Here is a 17101-nt window from a genome sequence, read left to right on the forward strand (position 1 = left end):
TCGTTTGTAATTTTTTTTTTGTCTTTCTCTCACAATTTCACATTTTTTATTGTATTCGTCCATTTTGATTTTTTTTTTTTTTCATTCTTTCTCGCAAATCTGTAATTCTGCCAAATCGTCCAAAAGCCAAAAATGAAAATAAGTTACATGATTTTTCTGGGCACGGTCCCCATTCTTGAACTGTGACCCCCTCCAAAGGTAACAGGCCGGCTGAAGGGTGGCAGACAATCAAGCGTGGTGATTTCGGCTTGAGGGAAATAAAAGTGATGAAAGCAAAAGTATTTGCCCTCCTATGCCTCCGGGTCAAGAGAATGAAGAACCCACTTTCGACTGTGGAAAGACGCTGCCAATATTTCAAGCCAAACAAATGTTTGTTTTGCACCAAAGGCAAAAGTTTAACTGCGGTCGTTCAAGTACCGAAATGGTGTTACCTTTGGTAGGCGAACAAAATCACGCCCTCCCTTTTTATTGCCCTTTTGTCTTACATTCATGAAGTGAAATATGAAGCTTAAGAAAGGAGAAAATCGCACAGCATGAAAAAGTAAGATATCTTGTGTTCATCTTCACAGATTTTGGTTAGGTTCCCTAATATATATATATATATATATATATATATATATTATATTATATTATATTATATACATATATACAAATAAAAATTACAATTAAATTTGCCAAAATGATATAAAATGGTAAACCTAAAGTATATTATAAATATTAAAGAATTAATATTTATAAAGTAATCTCAACCAGGTGTAAAAGCTCGATAAAACCAAATAGGAGATAGAGCTTATGATATATATATATATATATATATATATATATATATATATTTACTCACGTTCACCCCTAACAAGGCATATCGCCACTTGAACATAAGAGGCTACTATTTGGGACCATGCCTAGGAAAAATTACCAAGATATTGCTTTACATTACATTTAAACTTCTGCATATCAGTACCGTCAGAGAAGTAAGTTTAAGGGAAGAAACTATTAAAGTATAAAGCTTTCTGGCATCTAGGGACCTCAACAGTGAAGGGGTGTGGTTTTTTCGCTAAGCGGGTTTGTTGGGGATATGGACGTCAAGAGGCCATAAGTGTAACGAGTCCATCACAGCACATTCGATTAAAATACTTTTAAAGCAGGCACAGAGAAGCAACATTGTGCTGATGGGGCAGGGGTTGGAGCATAGTTGACAAAGTGGGACCTATAAGATTGAAGACTTTTTTTGGACCCTATCCAAGAGGGAAAGTATTGGTAGATGCACCAGTCCAGATGTGGCAACAATACTACATACATTGGCGAATGGTGGCCTTGTTGATGTACAGGATTCTTTCAGGTGTGAGTAGTCTTCTAGCACGATAAAGGGAACCCACTCTCTTTGCAGCAGCTTTCACAATGTCCTCAATGTATTTGTTCAAGTCTATATTGCTTGTGAAAGTTAGGCGATGGAGTTTGAAGGAATAATTCTTAGGTAGGATGTTATTTGTTATGGATGTCGATGTTTGGAGAGGAGTCTTGTACTTGTTATAGCAGAGCAGCTAAGTTTTACTAGCATTAAAGATTACCAACCATTTGCAGCCCAATTCAAACACGATCCGGAGGCCAAGTTGTAAGAATTCTGCCATTGTCTTAGATTTGTGTACATCCAGTCTTCCCTTGTGCATGTTACAGAGTGTTGTATCATCAGTAAATATACCCATCTCGAATTCAACATTATCAAGGAGGACGTTAATGAATATGAGGAATAAAAATGGTTCAAGGGTCGACCCCTGATGCACTTCTGATAACTAATGCTGTTCGGTTGTATGTCCATCAGTGACAACCTGGATGATCCTATTGTCTAAGAATGATCTAATTATATTAAGTCTGTGTCCAGTTATACAATACAATTTAATTTTCCTTTGCAAAACTTTGTCAAAGGCTTTGGGTGTATCAAAACTACAGCCCCTGGCTTCTCCTGCCTTATCCAGTGCATGGTATATGTGTTCAGAGATAACTTAAAATATCTGCAGTTGAACGACATTGCCTGAATCCATACTGTTTGTCAGAGAGAAGATTAGCTTTTAGGGGATGGTTGACTAGCTTGATTAATTAAAGTCTCAAAGATTTTAGCTAAAAGGGGAGGAGACTGATAGGGTGATAATTGAAAGGATCAGTCCTTTCACCAAAATTCTAGTACACTGGTACCACAGAGGCCATCTTCCAGATATTAGGGAAGCAAGATTCAGCAAGACATTTATTGTAGAGCTTGGGAAGTATGGGGACTAGCTCAGCTGAGCATTTCTTAATTAGTATAGCAGGGATGAGACCAGGCCCAGACAATTTTTCACGACAAGATGATGAACTCATAAATTCAAGATGGCCGCTATCACAAAATGCAAGTTGACTAAATTTTACAATATATTTTGATGATCTTACTCATATGCTACAAATGTCATTGACATTGGACATACAATGAAAGGTTAAGCTTACAAAATCACTTTAATAAATAGATATACAAATAAAAGAAACTCAGCACTCAGAAATTTAAAGTTCAATTCAATGCATTATAAAACAGTATTCGTTGTCTTATTACAGCAAAATATTATAGATAATATTCTTCAAATCAATAAAAGAAATGTTACTTTTTAATATTTCTTGAAGTGGTTCTTCTTTTCACTCCATTTTTATGATAAGGGTTAACTCCTTACATTAAGTGGCTTCATGTCTTTCTAGAGTAACTTCCATTAAAAAAGAAAATACACCGAAAAAAAAAAAACAAAAAAAACAGACGAAAGCCATGGAAAATCGAAACAATTTGTGATAAATTATGAATCAGTAATTTTTTAATTTTAATTTTGGTAGTGATAGATTTCTAAATGAATTGTTGCTGTCGACTTATTTTGTAATCCCTTTAAATGTCTTAATTTGCCTTTTTTTGCTCTTTTTTCACCAGGAACGATATAACTTCTGGGGCAGTTTCTGCATCACCTTTGACTATTCATTATTTCATAGTCAAAACCTATGGTCAGCAATAAATTCTGACCCAGAAAACAGTAACTCTTCCTCCTTTATCGGAAAACTCACTCGTGGAATGTGAGGACTAAAGAACAAAATAAGGGAAACAAAAGTCTCATGACAAAAGTAGGCATAAGGCTCACTTTCCCCTTTTAAAAAATTATTTGTGATAATCCATCTAAAATTTATGCTGTGTTAGAATAATAGAAAAAGCAAAATATTTTATTTCAAGATTCAACATTGATGTTTTTATGCACATTTAGGAGAGCAAAACTTGCTTTCCTTATTTTGTCCTTTTGTACTCGCATTCCATGAGCGATGGTTCTGACAACTGGGGGAAAAATTGCTGTTTTCTGGGTCGGAATCTCTCCATCTAACACTTATCGTTGGATAATTTTTGACCTTGCAGTAGTTTTCATTTTGTTCCTTAGATCAAACGGCTTCATGCTTTGTCTGGAGCGACTTCGAAAAAAAAAAAAAATAAATAAATTAAAAGTTAAACAAGTGCTAAAAACTAAAATTACTTCACTGCATCCCGAACAACGTCGGGCCCGTACATGAGCAATAAATGTAGACATATTCTCATAAAGAAACAAACATAAGACAACTTCATTTTATAAAAGTTCAAGAATATAAAATCGTTTTCGATTTAGTAACAAGTTGAGGTAAATTCTTGCAGAATTGCCCCAAACTTGAAGCGAACAAAATTTGACAAAGTCTTCATGCTCTGTTTTTCATTCCATTGTTTATTTGTCTTCAGGTTATAATCCTCATCGCAACGGGAATCTCGTTTTTCGCCAACTCAGTACAGAGAACAGGTAAAGAGAAATCTTTCCCAACTGACTTTTCAGACAATGTCTCCGCTGACATGACCATCTCAGAACTTGGAACTTTGGTAAACCTAGAAATGAGATGAACAGAAGAGATGCAAGACAAAAATCTTGTCGTCATCCTCATCTTTCTTCCCATTCCACTTCCGACTTTGTAACAAACAACGTTTGTGATGCCCGGGATACCTTCTAGTCATAGATGGTCCCACATGACACAAAGGTTTCAGGCGAAATAATCCTGCAATGTATTAGCACAGAGGAGGGGAGAAGTTTATATTCCCCTGAGGGAAGGTGTAATACCAGACTACTTTCGCCATGTCAGATGTGGCTGCTTTTATCCACCGATTTCTTCAGAGGACCGTCTTGCAACTGAATGGCCTCAAAGCACGCGGCTAATCACAAATAAAACAGAATCTTATTGCTTTGCTGCAATAATCTGAAATGTTTTCTAATTTTCGTCATTTCTTTTTCTGTGGTTAAATATTATGTACTTTCATCTTACAATATTCGTAGTTAAAGTCTTCACACTGCTGTCCAAGCTCACGACTCTGAATCAGGCTTTGCCTTTGAAAAATAGGCTTTTTATTCAAGCCGGTAGCATCTCATTTGCATATGAGGTAACGAGAAGCCTTGTTGTCATGAAACTAGCAGCATATATTTAGACGCAGCAGTCATTTTTTTTTTATTTTGTTTCATTTTTGCCCGTGGGTTTGTCCCTATTTAAACATCATTATTTGCTTACTAGCAGCGAATAGGAATTTTACCACATTTTCATCTATGGTTCTGTCAGTGATGAACTCCAAAATATTTCCAACAAAAATCAATTTAAAAAAAATGGTTTGTTTTCATCATTTCTAGGCATGTATATATGTTTATATGTTTCTACATCGCACACACTGCATAATTCTTTTCAGTTTTCAAATAGCTATGTACGTGCACAAAACATCCTGTTATGTGTCACCGTTTTTTCCTCCTGTTTTGCGTTTTCAAAGAAATCTAAAATTTTCCCATTTCTGAATGAAACTGGTAAAACTCTTTTTTGAAGATTTATTCCTGTGTTTAATTTGCTTTTCCTTTTGCCTTTTTTCACACATCCTGTCTCCACAGCGTTTCACTTTATGATATATCTTTCTTTTTATCCTCACATTTCTATATAATAATAATATTTGCTTAATATATTTAAATATCTATTTAAAGAAAAAAAAATATAGCCTTGGCTTTCTAAAAAAATTTAAATATTCATTTAACGACATTAAAAAAAGTGCCATTCGGGTTTTTTATAAAACAGAAACTGGTGGACTAAAACTTAGAGGACAAGTCAGGCATAGACTGAAGTTTAATTTTACCAGATATGATTCGAATGAAGAAATGATTGCAAATATTTTTAATGGTTACATAGGTGGACTTTAGGAGGGGAGACACCATATGCATAAACAAATGACTTAATATGGTATTATAATGGGGAAAGCATGTAAGCAAATATCAAATGTACATAAAATCTCAAAATATTGTATTTTTTTTATTTATGCAAACATCATAGGCTACCCATGTGAATACAGTTGCACTCTCAAAATCCAGCTTCCTCAGGCCTCCAAATTAATTAAAACTAACGCTTAAATATGTGCATGAATATGCAAATCAGTATGAAGAGCAAAGAAATGCCAATATACTATTTTTCTAATATCTTCTAAAAATTAAAAATATTTGCCAAATTATTTTTCTATCTGCCTGAGTTTTAGTTGATTAGCAGGCTTGAGGAAGCTAGATTTCAAAGGTGATTGTAGCTGAAACGTGTATGCACATATATAGCCAATTAATAATTGTCTGTATTTTTGAGATGAGGTGTTTTCATTGATTGAGATTGTCGGACTGACTTCCTCATCTTGGTTGTTATCGTCACAACGTTTTGGCCGTTTTGCCCTCCGGCCCTGATCAGGTGTTTTGTATCGAACTGGGGAACCGTTTGTTAGGAGTCTCGAACCCAACCCTTTATTATTATTACGGGGGTACCATGTTCGGACTCCAGCTAGGCTCTGGAACATAGTTGCTGATTCTGTTTTGAATGTTACTTTTCACTGCCTTCATTCAGGATTGAACGCAGCACCTTTCGGTAACTGTAAACTTTGATACAACGTCTAGGACCACTCGGCAATATGTCACTAGGAGTCTGAACACGGTACCCCCGTAATAATAATATGTCACTGGAGTCCGAACACGGTACCCCCGTAATAATAATAAAGGGTTGGGTTCGAGACTCCTAACAAACGGTTCCCCAGTTCGATACAAAACACCTGATGAAGGCTGGAGGGCAAAAAGGCCGAAACGTTGTGACGATAACAACCAAGATGAGGAAGTCAGTCCGACAATCTCAATCAATAGCCAATTATGTCTGTATAAATAAATAAATAAATAAATTTATGCTATAATACTGCTCTACATCTAATTGAGCACTATTTTATAAACACGCGAGTATCATCAGATGAACTGTTAGAAAACAACAAAAATACAATCATTAAGTAAAAAAAAATACACAACTAAAAACCTAGCCCAATCTCAAATTAATTTCAACTGAATAGAGCCTTTCAAATGAGTGAGCTGATAAAGATTTGTCATCGGACTGATCAGCTCACTCATTTGAAACAGTTCTACTGGATCGAAATAAATTCAAAATGAAATAAAGCTAAGTTTTTGGCTGTGTTTTTCTTTTAACTTTTATTTTTACTCTGTTATGCATTGAGCCGTGGCTGCCGAGAGTAAAGAAGGCTGATGCACATGACAGCATGACGTCATTATCAGATTCAGTTGTAGGCATATGTCTAGGCTATCAGCAGCAGTTTCCTCTAGTTTTCAGTTTGCTAACATGATGTATTCTTGCGTTGTTCCAAATTACCGGGGAAATTATCCAAAAGGCCCGAAAGTCATACATTTTCTTTTCCTAAATTTTCTCAATTTGGATACGTACCATTAGAAGGGAAAATTTTTATTCCAAACAAATATAGTAAAGTAAGTAATCATACGTGTATTTAATTAGAACTGTATTCAAATACTTTCATAACGTTTGATAACATTGTTGATATAAATTAAAGAACTTTCATAACGTTTGATAACATTGTTAATGTAAATTAAACAAACAATACTATTTATTGCTAATACAGCAAATATTATGCTGATATTTTTAACTGTTTATTTTCTTATAAGGCTAAAAAGTCTATCAGGAAGATTGAAAATTTAATTTAGTTTTGTTTTCGTTTGGAAATTATAAACAAATAATTTTTACATGAGAATAATTGTCAAAATGTCTTTTTAGTAATAAATAAAAACTTTCATGGAGTATTTCCAAATTATTTTGAAGTTCTATATCTTTTTTCTAAAGTCGGTTTGAAAATTATTCACCACGTGGCTATTAATGAAATTAGCCGTGACTGAGCGTTATACATTAAAATTGATTGTTTCTTTTTAAAATAATAAAAAAAATACTTTTTACCTGAGAATAATTGTCAAAAATATTGTTTTTTAAATTTATTTACTTTCCTCCCCACGAGGGGTGTAGTTAGACACAAGGTCGGTTTTTAATGTTGAAAAATCTACCTCCCCAAAAAGGGGCACTCTGGATAGGACAAAAAAAATAAGATAAAAATTGTGTCAATCATGAAGGATTTCTCCTCCACTGACCGAGGACAGAACAAATGAAGTGTACTATGAACAGATACTACACTGTGATTATTATGATTGTAAATGTTTGTTTACTATCTTTTCTTAGATTTTAGCAATAGTTTACATTATGGTATGAATGTTTTCTTTAATTATGTTTTTAGATATGTGAACATCATTTTCGGCCTGAGGATGTAATAAAGGAGAAGTCAAGATTCGATGATAAAACGTTGTGAAATAAACACGCAAGATGAGAACATTTGTCCGAATAATCTCTAAAGTTTCAAAAAATAAAATTCAACCCATGTGATTTTTCTCTAAATTAAATTAAAAAAATATTTCTGCACTAGTAACTTTTATTGTTTGTTTGTATTTTAATTATTTGTTTTATTTCTATGTTTTGTATTTTATCGTTTGTTTTCATTCTAAAAATTATTTATCGTTTGTTTTCACTTTTAAAATTATTCATCGTTGGTGTTTAATATGTTATTTAATTCTCTGTTTTCTAAATTCATAATTCACTTTTATCAGTATTAAATTGTATATCACTCCCCCCCCCTTTTTCTTATTTTTTCTGCACTTATTTTACCTTTGTCGCGAATATATATATATATATATATATATATATATATATATATATATATATGCGCATGATCAAAGAAAGAGCCCACACAAAAAAACGTAAATATGTTTGAAAAAATAAAACTTAAATATGTTTGCAAAAACAACAACAAAAAAACATGTTTAAAATTAAAATATAACAAAAACATTATTTTTCTTCAAGGGTGCCATTATATACATTTTGTGTTTCCGTAACTGGGTGGAGAGACAGTAACACCACCTATAAACGGAGAAAACAGGCTCTCTCTTTCTTCCAGATTACCGATAATATTTATATTTTATATTGAATAAAGTTCAGTTTCAGTATTAATCGAACTGTGTTCCTTTTTCTTTTTAAAAATGTTTTATTTCTCTTTTTCGAATGGCCCTGATATAGTACTGACAGTCTGATAAATCTTACCTACATTGCCTGCTGGCATTTTTTAGTTAACAGGCCTTCTTTTTACTCTCGGGGGCCGTGACTGAACTCTCCCACTTAAAGATTTTCTACAGAAATTGCTTTATCTTTTATGGATATAACATTCCCTTTAATATATATGTACACATCAGGTGGTAAGCGTTACTTAGCTTAAAATATGTTACTTACTAGAATATAACTCACTCAACTCACATAAAGAGGCAACTCACGATTGATCTACTGATTGACGACATGTCATTCATTCGCCCTCAAGTATGTTTTACAACTTTGTAACTTTATGCCATTACACATTGAAGCAATTCATTAATAACTCGCACAACTTTGATAGACATGGATCACGTGACTGAGAATTGAACTCATCAACAAAATCAATTTGCGCATCAACGTTTTAACCAATGGTTTGAACCGGAAATTACCTCAAATGAATAGTAATATTCGACTTGCATCTAATGCAGAGCGAATGAATGCAAATTTTATTGTTTTATATAAATTAATACTGAGTAACAAGTTGCATGAAGGATAACTTTTAATCTAGTTCCTGCAGAAGGTTTGCTTTTTTTTATTTCTATTTTTTATTTTAGATCCTTGACTTGCATTTAGCAGTCCAGTGTCTCTAAATAACTTAAGCAGCAAAAGGCTCGTTGTTGTAATGCTGTTGCATGCGCTGGGCAGTATCAAATTACCTTGCTTACGGACTAAGGGTTAGGTGTAATGTTTGGCACAAGGTTTAAAAGAGCCCAGATTTCGGAGAAATGATAGAATGTGTTTTTATTGCAATATTGTAGAAAAAATAATTTATAAACGAGGTAAAGTGGACATTTGACACCATGGGGTCTAGCTTGATGCATATGGAAATACTGCGGTAGTGTAGCTTGTATCAAGCAAGTGCCCACCCAGAAAAGTAGTTGGTCGAATTGCATAGTGAAAGAAAGAAATAAAGAAAGAGATACAAAGCCTCCATAAAGGAGAGAGAGAGAAAGGGAAGGAGAATTAAAAAGAGATAGATTAAGAGAAAGAATGAAAGAGATTCTTTTTTTTTTTTTTTTTTTTTTTTTACACAGTCGTCACCACTTATCAAAGCCCGGAAGTCACTCAGGGATAAGGGTTATTGCAAGTACATTACATTAGTGTGGAGGTTTGATGAAGTGTTTACTTAAGGGGGCGGTTCATTAGGAATTTGTTAACGTTGGACTTGAACACATCCAAGTTGTAGTCAGGTGGGAAGCAGGCAGACGGAACAGAGTTCCACAGGCGTGCAGTTCTAAGAAAGAAGCTTTGTTCATGGAATCCACGTTTTGATTTAGGCACAGATAAAGAGTGGGGGAAATTTTTCACAGTGGATTCAGAAGAAGAAAGAAAAAAAAAGGAAGAGAATAGAAGAGAAAGGGTAATCTCCAAACGATAGAGACGGAAATACTAATTTTAAAGAGATGGTGATCAGAATTAAGGTTCCATAGAAACCATCGTTTGATTGGCAGATGAAAAGAACTTGCTTACTGGCCGTCAAAGAATACACATAAGCTTTGGGCTCCTGTCCAGGGCTGGATATCCCCCCAAAAGAGCCAAGTTGAAAAACTCTTCCTTTTCCGACTGAGAAATCATCTGAAGGAATCCAGGTTGAAAAAATCCTGCATCTTGAAAACCGAATAGTTAAATTTTCCTTTGCACAAAGTCTACCTGAAAGATCTTATGAATAATTATTCTCGTTTATAAGAAAATTATTTCTGAGTTATCATTGATTATTGAATTGCTTTGAATTGAAAACAGTTATTTACAGCAACGACACCAACACCAACCCAAACTGCATGGAAAGAAGCGATATACCAGCCATTCACCAGAGCATGTATGAAGAGAACTCAACCACAGCGTCTGAAGATGAATGGCCACTTAAAGGTATTGCCACACAGACAATGCTGTGCACTGAGCAACAGAGCAGTAGTTCCAGTTACAAGTAAGTGTCGGTGGCATTTTGAAAGCCCATCACTAGATGAAGACAAGAGTGCAGTCACAGGGACTTAGGGTTAGCCTTTGTGTTTAAGAATTGGAAACAGCTTGAATACACCAATTGATCCCGTGAAGCAAGATTGTGATGAACAACCCTCCCCCTAGCAGGTTACATATTATGGCATGTTGGTTCAAAGCAAATTGGTAAATCTAATTTAACAGTTTTTCTTCTCAGACAACTTACTAAGATCAAGGTTTGGTATCTGTTCTGATAATGCCCTTCATCTTTTATATCTTCAGTCAGTGAAGGAGAGGTACTTCTAGACTTCAATCATTTTTTTTTTATTCGATCCCGAGTACCCCTTTCTGAAGAGTTGGATTTTGCCAACATTAAAAGCAGATCAGGCGCCTAATTCTGCCATCATATAGAAGTAAATAAATAGGGATCAGTTGTCATATCAAGGCTTAAGAATATAGTCTACTTTATTATTTTGCCCACAGTTGAGCAGGAAGCGACATATTCAGACATATTAATTAAAGTAAGTTTTGTTGAATTATATCTCTGGTAGAATTCGAACTTGGTATGGTCAGTCCATAGTCTGTTTTGGTAACCGTGGCACCAACGGCATATTTTACAATATAAGACACTAATACTAATCATCATAAAAAGTAGGTTAAACTAAGGTGTGGTCCAATCAGCTAAGTAAATGATAGGTATTGGCGGACAGGGCCGCAAGAAATCTTTTCAAAGGCAATGAACAAAGAGAGCAATCAGATTCCCTACAGCCAACTGGACATCCGAAACAACCATTTTGAAGAATCTTCGTTTTCGAAAATTTAAACTTTTCTCTTTCCTTGTCTGTCCTTATATTAGTTTTCTTTATGTTTTGTCAGAGAAAGAACCAGAGGGGGTGAATGGGATAGAGAGAGAAGGGAGGAGAAAGAAAGTGAGAAAGGAGGAGACAGAAAGAGAGTGATGGAGCAGGAGAAAGAAAAAGAAGGGCAGAGGAGGAGAAAGGGAGGGGGGGAAGAAGAAAGGGGAGGAGGCGGACGCGTAGAAAGAGGAACAGAAAGAGAAAGACAGAAGAGGAGAAAGAGAGGGGAAGAGAAATAGAAGGAGAAAGGAAGGGAAGGAGAAAGAGAGAGAGAGAAAGGAATAAGGGGGAGGATAAAAAGAGGGAATGATAAAAAGAGGGAAAGAGAAAAAGAGGGAAAGAAAAAGAGGGAAAGAGAGATAGCGGAGAGCAAAGAGAGAAAGCGTGTAAAGAGAGGGGGGCAAAGAAAGAGGGGGCAAAGAAAGAGAGGAGTAAGGGTAAAGAAATTGTGAAACAGGAAAAAGTGGATTGAGGAAAGAGAGAGAGGGAGGGGAAAGAGAGAAAGAAAAGGAAAAAGAAAGAATATAGAAGAGAAAGAAAGAGAGATGGGTAAGGTGTGGAGATTAAAGATATTCTGCTAGTCAGTGGTCCAGCCTCCTGTAATTTTACTTTTCAACCCTGTTGGACTAGTACTGTGGTTATCTCAAAATAACAAGACCCTTCATTCCTCTAATTACCGGCAACTGTCTTTTTGCCAATTGATAAGTCGGAAATCAGAGAGTTTGCCTGTAGAGGTCTGCTTAGTCCAATGGCAACAGAAAAACTAAAGATGCATTCAACTGTTCACATTCTACTGACCCTGTTATCATGTGCTCCGTTGTCTACGCAGATCTTGGGGAAGCAGCAAGATCTGACAGTCATGCAATGCACTACGACTGGGCGGCAGCTCACATGGTATTCATCGTCTTGCATGGGGGCTTCATTATAGCACTTAAAACGGGATGGATAATTAAACAGGATTGTATTGATGTCTGCATACAATTTCCAATGATCGGATATAGCATATCCATGAGGTTTCCGAAAAGACAATCGTTATTGCTGGATTTTATGAAGGAAACAAAATAAAGCGTTTAAAACTTTTACGCACTCATGTTTGTTAATATTTTTCGGGGCTATGGTTCCGGAACGGAACGAGAGAAAATAAGGATTATAGTCAGCCAACATACTTCCTAATTTCCAGCACAGCGCTACTGGAAGAGGTGACAAGGCAAATATGTTCCTTCACTTTTATTGTTCTTTAGTATTTTTATTGTGAAGCGATTTATTGAAATAAAATAGGAAAAAGACATTATTGGAAAATATGCAATAAAAAATTAACAAAATTATACAGATAAAAATAATACAATTAGTCTTTAGTTGTACTTTTAATAGCAAAATTTTAAAAAATAAAATTTTGTATTTTATTTGAAATTCCATAAGAAATACGTTTATGAAATTATAAAAAAAATGTTGTTTTTTATTTTAAAAATAAGTTTTTATTAGAATTCATATCAAACATATGTTTATGGAAGTATCAAAATAAAATTATTGAAATCAAAAACGAAATAATTTATAGGTGTGAGAGAAAAAGCGAAGGAACCAAACATTAGAAAGTGCATTAGCTGACTATCACCAAAATAAGTTTTGTTCTTAAGAATAGTTTTTCTTATTTACATTTGAACTTGTTTTAGATTAAATTTCTAAATGTGTTTAAATGTTAATATTTTTTTAAACAAAAATAAATTTATTCAATGAACAAAACAAATGATGATTTTTTTTATGGAAATCGCTTCGGACAAGACCAGAAGCTACTTGATGTAAGAATCAAAAATAAACAAATAAATAAAATACAACTTCAAGGGCAATAATTAGCCAACGATAAGTGTTAGCTGGATAAATTTTCACACAGAAAATAGAAATTCTTCCCCCTTTGTCAGAGACATAGCCTATAGAATGAGGCTGCTAAAAGTAAATCGAAAATTAATTTTCTACTTTATAAAATGTCTTTTTTTTAAACCAATATGCAAATCATTAAGTTTCATCAGATGTTTCCTTAGAAATCAGGCTCAAAACGTTTCCATAAATAGTGAGAATAGAAAGGTGATTTTAAAGTCAAATCAATTCATGATAGTTGCCAGTGTGATGTATCATTTACAGACCAAGCCTATCGATGAAGTCGTGCGTGGCAGGGTCTATCACTCCACTCATTTCCATAGTAATCAATGAAGCACAAATCCGTCGACCAGCATATTTTGATTAATTGTATTTTTTTCTAACGCCACTGTGTATTTATAGCCTATTCTGCTACTGATAAGAAAACACAAGTTTCGACATATGTCATCTCCTATATAAGCGACTTGCCGTTTTTTACACCCGCCAGACCATGGGTCTATTTGTCATCCCTCTCTGTCAAAGCCAACTAATTAAAAGATCGACAAAACATATTCCTAAGAATAACACTGTCATCAAAGTGAGAGTCCAACATTCAAACTTCTTCACAGGTAACATGAATTGAAGCAAATCCATAAAAGAAACTGCTGAGGCTGCTACAAGGAAGATGGGCTCAATTTACCCTGCAAGAAAACTTCTCACATTTGCCAGTGTCCTATATTTCTACAAAGCCGCCGTTCTCCATGCATAAAGTATGGTTGCCATATCTGAGCTGGCACACCAACCAACAGTCTCTCCCTCTGAGATTAGAACACTTCTTTGTCTAATATGTCCCACAATGTATACCAAGCACCAGCTTCTCCCTCCCCATTGTTGCAATGTTGCATCCCTGTGCTTGTAAAACAAGTACTTCAATAGGATGGGTTCTGATGAAGTTGCTGTATCTATGCCCCATCAACATCAATACCATCGACTAACTGCCTGATGCCAGAAAACTTTCCAATTTTTATAAACTTTCTAGCTTGTTTTCTTAAATTGCTAGCCATGAAATTCCGTTTCTGCTCCTTGTTTCCATGACTGTACAACATGCAGTAATGCAAATTTAATGTAAACAAGCATCTCCCTACACAACTCCCCTGTAAATCTGGCCCCTAATTCACTGTAACCTGTAAAATAATGTTTGGAGTGGATAAAAAAAAGGACCTTGCACAAGGATCTGTGTCGTAATGGATAAAGTACTCAGTAAAAGTCAGTTGTAAGTGATAATGTTCTTGAGAGTGAAAGGTCAGTCCTCAATGCACGTCATAATAAGCATGCAATTGTGAATTACTTCTCCAAGATCCACACAGGCAGCAGGGTACTTAACTGGGCCTATGGTTCTCCATGCTAAATTTAGTGCAATTCTGTACAAAAAATGAGAGTTAAGTATTCATTATTATTTTCTTCTCTTTTTAACCCCAAATAAGGTATATTGCCACTTGTACATAAGAGAGTACTATTTAGGACTGTGTCTAACAGGCGACTGTAGGGAGTGGAGCAGTGAAATGTCTGTTCAAAGTATGTTTTAAACTTCTGCAGAAATTATGGAAGCAGGAAACAGGGAAGGAATTCCAAATTCTAGCAGTCCGACGAAAGAAAATATTAGACTAGAAAGCTTTTCAGCATCTAGGGATATCAAGAGTGAAGGCGTGGGATTTTGTTGCTTGTCAGGTTAGTCAGGAATATGTACGTCAAGGGGGCACAAGTAATGAGTTCATGATTTGGTAGGATCAAATCACAGAGTGAATGTGGTGTTTTGGTGAAAGTGTCTAGCGTAGAGTAAAACAAACAGTTTTTGACAAATTTAAATGACCATTGTACCCCACTTCAAATATAAATAATTCGGACTTCGTACCCAAGGCAAAGGATGAACTTTATAACTATTGCTTTTGTTCTGAAACAACTTTTTGCAAATGTATATTTTTTTACTTATCTAAAATAATTACAGTTTTAGAATAATATGCGAATATTAATTGGTTAAAAATTTATTGGAATAAAAAAGAAAAATATATAAGTATTACAGATCGTGGTGTTGCTTCGTATTAGAGTTGGTAATGATGCTTTTCATTTCCAAGATTGAAGTCGCCTACAAAAAAAAAAAACATTTATATGATGGCTTGTAACATTTCTGTATATTTTCTCAATAAATTCATTTGATTTATCAGTATTTATGTAGAATAGGAACTGTGCTATCGTCGGGATATTCCGAAGCCGTCGGAAAGTATCGAACGATAACAATGGTTTTTTCCCCTTTTAATGCTAACCAATTTTTAAGAGAATGTCAAATGAAAACTGCATGTTTTTTTATTTTATAAAAACGTTAGCCAATTTTTAAAAAGATGCTGGACGAAAACTGTTTGCTTTACTGAAAACAATAGTCAATGTTTAAAACACTAATAATTAAAAATGAAGGAAAAAAAACAATTGAAAACAGTCATCGCAGGGTAATTTCAAAGACAAATAAGTAGTTGTGCTGTCTACGAATCATGCATAAGTAATGTTATAATTTGGAAAACCATCCTTAACATGGGAAGCGTGGCTTTTTAACTATTCTATACTTTCACCTATCAATTTAACAAACAACAGATATCATAAAAACTTAAAAAAGAGATACCGTTTGCTAATTGTCGGCTGCTACGATTTCATTAGCTAAGATTTCCTTTAACACTTATCCTCGAGTAGCTCTTGGCCTTTAGTTGTAACCCCCAATAGTAAAATAAAAAGAAAAATCATTATTTAACCTATAGCTGGAAATGATGGGCAGGGTTACTTATTTTCCCAAAGGTACCAGCACATAATTGTTGGACAAATATATCTGATAGGATTTTAAATGAACGTATCTGATTCCATAATCCCAAACTGTATCTGTTAAATCAATCCTGATATCCCTTCTGGGTTTTGGATTCGTTCAGTTCTTTGGCATGAATGGGAAATGCTAAGAAGGTTTAAAGTGATTGGATGAGACAAGGGACTATTTATCATCCTTTTTTGCTAAAATATTTCCTCTTCAACGTAAATGTACAAAATATACTAGAGGCCAAGAGTATTGGGAAACCCTGATTTAAAAAATGATAAAGCGACTTAAAAAGTTAAAACAGAAGTTATCAACCAGGGGTAAAGTTACTCCTGGGGGTAAACAAGGCCGATAGCCATTAGTTGCACGCTCTCATCTAATGAATGAATAGTTGAATGTAGGATTGACATGAAATTTTTAAAGATAAACTAAAATGACCGAAAAATGGGCTGAAATGACTTAAATAAATAAAAAGTAAATGACTTAGAATGACTTTAATGAACTTAAGGATGAATTGAATGCTTAAAAAACAACTGGAATCCTTCAAAAACAACTTGAATGATCTAAAGAATGACTTGAATGGCTTTGAGACTGACTGGTTGTAAAGTGGGTGATCATTTTACATAAAATTAATACAGTAAAGTAATCCCCCACTTTATATCACAAAGTTACAAACATAAGTAAGCATGTAGTAAGAACAAATACTACACTTTGATCTTGGCCAAAAGGCCAAGAAAAAGGTATTTATTTGCTCCCCCACCGAGCAAATTAGGCACAATGCCGATTTTTAATGTGAGGAGTGAAGGGGAAATGGGGACCAGCTCCCCAGGGAGTAGGGGAGCTGGGTAGTGACAATTGGTATGAAGGGTTGCCCCTACATTGACCAAGGTCTTATATGTGGAGTTGCCCCCATATATGGTCTTTGCTTGCAGTATCTACCGGAACAGATACTACACTTTGAGATATTAAATCCTTTATTCATGTTAAAAATACATTGAAAATCAACACTGAACAAAAAACTTAGGCACATGGCCAACTCAAAAGGGAGGGGGGGTGTGAG

The 17101-nt window shown here is 34.7% G+C and overlaps 1 pseudogene; it reads right to left on the reverse strand.

The window, feature by feature from the left end:
• Nucleotides 1-16646: 16646 nt before the first annotated feature.
• LOC145285308 (U2 spliceosomal RNA) lies at nt 16647-16783 on the reverse strand (annotated as a pseudogene).
• Nucleotides 16784-17101: the final 318 nt, after the last annotated feature.

Source organism: Euprymna scolopes, chromosome 9, assembly GCF_053919585.1.
Source record: "Euprymna scolopes isolate OS-2025 chromosome 9, ASM5391958v1, whole genome shotgun sequence".
NCBI lineage: Eukaryota > Metazoa > Mollusca > Cephalopoda > Sepiida > Sepiolidae > Euprymna > Euprymna scolopes.